The sequence below is a fragment of the Temnothorax curvispinosus genome, unplaced genomic scaffold, assembly GCF_003070985.1.
Source record: "Temnothorax curvispinosus isolate PA1 unplaced genomic scaffold, ASM307098v1 QBEX01017895.1, whole genome shotgun sequence".
In the NCBI taxonomy this organism is placed as follows: Eukaryota; Metazoa; Arthropoda; class Insecta; order Hymenoptera; family Formicidae; genus Temnothorax; species Temnothorax curvispinosus.
This window is the reverse complement of record NW_020227675.1, coordinates 10,230-14,182: the sequence shown is the minus strand read 5'-3', so window position 1 is coordinate 14,182 and position 3,953 is coordinate 10,230. Positions and strand designations below refer to the sequence as shown.

The 3,953-nt window shown below is 38.3% G+C and overlaps 1 pseudogene; it reads right to left on the bottom strand.

Moving 5' to 3' along the window:
• Positions 1 to 3,372: 3,372 nt before the first annotated feature.
• On the bottom strand, positions 3,373 to 3,942 carry LOC112467931 (annotated as a pseudogene).
• Positions 3,943 to 3,953: the final 11 nt, after the last annotated feature.

The following is a 3,953-nucleotide window of genomic DNA, read 5'->3' as shown; positions in this document are numbered from 1 at the left end:
TTCGTTGATACTGCATCAGGTAAAAATACTTTACATGACACAGTTGGGATAATTTACCAAGATGTCGTTGAAAATTCTACAACTATAAAAGCACGCTGGACAGTAATCAAGAAGTGATGGTTGATGTTGACCTAAAAGATGATGTTGCTGCTGACCTTGAAGATGCTGTTGACGTTGAACATGATGTTACCGTTGACCTTGAAGCTGATGTTGCTGCCGAAACACATGCAATCTAAAGAAAAAAAAATTCCTAAAAAGAGACGGACATTTGAAACTTCTCAACCTGAATTACAACCTTTCAACAAAAGAGCTAAAATCTCAGATCTTTTGTTGCCGAGTACTGATAATTGGCATTCAATAGTACCACAAACATTAGAACAAATAAATAAAATTGATGTACTGTGGATGCCATCACATGCGCTTGAAATTCCGAATATGCCAATGTGGGTCGGATTTAATAGCAAGTTTGTCGAAGACAAAAATAAGAAAAAACAAATGGATATACTTTGACTATATTGTGGTCTTGGACGTCAAATATATATATATATGATTTGTACTTTCTCAGAGTCATGTGGGAAAAACTGCATTTTCAGTGTGATTATGTTATGATCTGACGTCAGATTCGTATTCAGCGACCCCAAAAACCCTTGAGTAACAAATTTTAGGTGAATCTGGTCAATTTTCAAAAACTCATTGGGTATACTGGATCTACCATTTTGAATTTTGGAAAACTGACATCAGATTCGTACTCAGCGACACACACCACAAAAACCCCCGAGTACCAAGTTTCAAGCAAATCGGATCACTTTGAAGAAACATCCGCCATATTGGGTCCGCCATATTGGATCTACCATTTTTTTGTTAAAAAATCTAGTCAATTGTTATGTAATTCAAGCTTTTGAATCCGAATCCACGGTCAGAATTTCAAAACTAGCTTGCGCTTTTTCATTACGGCTCAAACATGTACTAAAAAAGTATGTTTTTTGAGATTAGAAAAAAAACAAACCAACTTTTGAATTCTGACCTCGGATTCGGATTCAGCGACCCAAAATACGTAAGAATTGACTAGTCCGGTCCGCCGGACAGAAATTTCATTTTTTTTGTGAGGCTGTAGTATTAATATCTTCTTAAAATGACATTTATTACGTGAACCTAGCTTCGTATATAATGATCATATATGTACACTTATCGAAACTTGCACTTTTATTTTTTATGAATAGAGTATCATTAAAGGTAGGTTGGTGTTGAATTTGGCAATGATTGATGAAGGGATTACCGATTTTTACCTAAAAAGTGTACAAATGTTGTTTTTGGACAATTTAGTATTAATTATATTATTGGCAACTTTTTCTAATTCTATTATATTCTTCAGTCTTTTCTACCCCTATTTCATATATAATTCTTTAAAATTTGGTTGATTAGGCCAAACTTTATAAGGGTTCTATGTATGTACGGATTCTCTGAAACTTCAAACGTCTGTAACTCCAGAACTAATTAACCAAATCTTAAAAAATTATATATAAAATAGAGGTATAAAAAACTGAGGAATATAATAGAATTAGAAATGGATCGCTATCTCAAATATTGAGAAAGCTATAGCATATGTGATGTTTAATATACAACATCTTTACACAAAATATTCTATATCAAGAAACACGGTAGTGTCTCGTGCCAAGTACACGCGGAGCGAGACCGACCGTGAAGGGGGCCACAGACAGGACGCGTCAAGCGTCAAGCAGCAAGCAGCAACCCAATCAGTGAGGTGATATCAACAGTGGCGTATAGAAAATATCGTCTCGCTGATTGGTTACTACTCGCTGCTTGACGCTTGACGCGTCCTGTCTATGGCCCCCTCTTTTACGCGACGCGATACGGGTTGCGAGTACCCGAGATGTTGAGATCTCGATAACGAGTGAACGGATCAAGTTCTAAGTAGGCTTGATCGATAGCTTGGGGTCCAATTAGGGGAGGGGGTTTTTCTCATAATATTCCGCTACGTGCTCTACGAGCGGAGATATTGCGACGCAAAGTCAAAATGTGAAAAATTTTATTTTAAGATACTTCTTCTAACGCCGACGTCTCAATATTATTATGATTATTAGAGAAATGTCACTTTTACTTTTTCGACACTGGCAGCGCAGGTATCGCCAGTTTCGATATCGCGCGCGTATTTCGAAATTAGGTCGATAGACTTATCGGTCAAGAGGAAGATTTCTATTTAGGTAAATTAGGTATATATATAATATATATTGAGTCAATTGCTTCATGTTTATCTGGAGAGATTTCGTATCCTTATTTATTACATCGTATTACCACCGCTGCCGGAAAAGAAGGTTCTCTACGCTTGGCAGAATGATGACGAGGTCCAGATAGTGCGCTTCATGGTTTTCGGTGTCCAGGTGTAATCGTACGTTGAATTCGATGTCTAGGTGTCCCAGGTTGCCGATAACGAGGTTTATACAGTGCGCTTCGTAGTTTTTGGTGTCTAGGTGTATTAATAACTTTAAATTTGAATGTAGGACACGTAGATACCGAATTCGAGGTATTAATACACGTAGACACCGAAAACTACGGAGCGCACTATGTGGACCTCGTCATCGGCAACGTGGGACACCTAGACATTGAATTCAACGTATTATTACACCTAGACACCGAAAACTATGGAGCGCACTATCTGGAACCCGTTATCGGCAATCTGGGACACCTAGACATTGAATTCAAGCTTGATTCATAAGAATCGATTTAAAAATTCCCTAGCGGCAGAATTAAAATTATGTCATGACATAATAAAAATTTGCTGAATTAAAATTATATCTAGACATAATAAAAATTGGACGAATAATAGTAATCTTTCGAAAGTAAAGATTTTAAGCTTAAAATTTAAATTTTATTTATTTTTAACAAAGTTACAGCTGCTCGAATTTTGCCTATTTTTAAAGATAAATTTAGTGTTTCTTCAATTTTTGTGAGAAATGTATAATTTACTTTTACTTAAATATTATTAATTTTTATGTATTTGTTGTTATTGCTAATTTTGTGAATAATTAAAAAATAAAAAATAAAAATGTTTTGCAGATCCCCTTGCTTAACACTACAAAATGGATGATATCAGTACAAAATTACCTTTTTCAAAAAAGGTAAAAAAAAAGTGCCAAGTACACGCAATGTATTTTGAAAATTCAAAAATCTAACCTAAGTGGTAGTTTTATATCTTTTTCACAAAATTATATTACCTAACTTAACTCAAGTGACATGTATTTAAAAAAAAAGATGTGAAATCTTTAATTTTTTCTTCATAAAATTTTTATTACCTAACTTAACTCAAGTGACATGTATTTCAAAAAAAGATGTGAAATCTTTAAATTAAATTGCGCCAGTTGTAAAGAGAATATGTATATTGCTTTGAAAGATAATTGTTATGCAACTACTTTAAAGAAAGTAGGAAGTGCACATAAAAAACGTGCCCATCTAGGTGGCTCAGTCCTCGCGTCCGGGCTGTGGTAGATAAGGATCAGGGTGGTGACGATGTTGATGATCAGGCCGACGACGGTGATGAGATTGGGCGCGAGCCAGAGCGGCACCTTGCTAACCAGCCAGTCCAACCATGGCTGCAGGAGGCCGTCGAGGAGGCTGCTGCTCGTGCAGCTGTACTTGTGCTCGCTCAGCCGCTTCAGCTGGCCCGGCGACAGCAGCCTGTCCTTGTAGAACTGCATGCTTCTGCTGCGGGCCGCGCGCAGAGTCGCCTCGACGACGCCGTGTCACCGAACCGTGGTGGGCGCCGAGAGCAACAGCAGGGAAACGAGGGTGAAAACGGGGAGAGCGTGGGACCCGCGGGATCCGGTTGCCGAGGAGGTTTCAGCTGCGACGGGGAGGACGTCGGAGACGCGACGACGACGACGCGGCGCACTATCACCGTGATCACCCGCGGTGGGACGGTCAAACATAACAAGCGA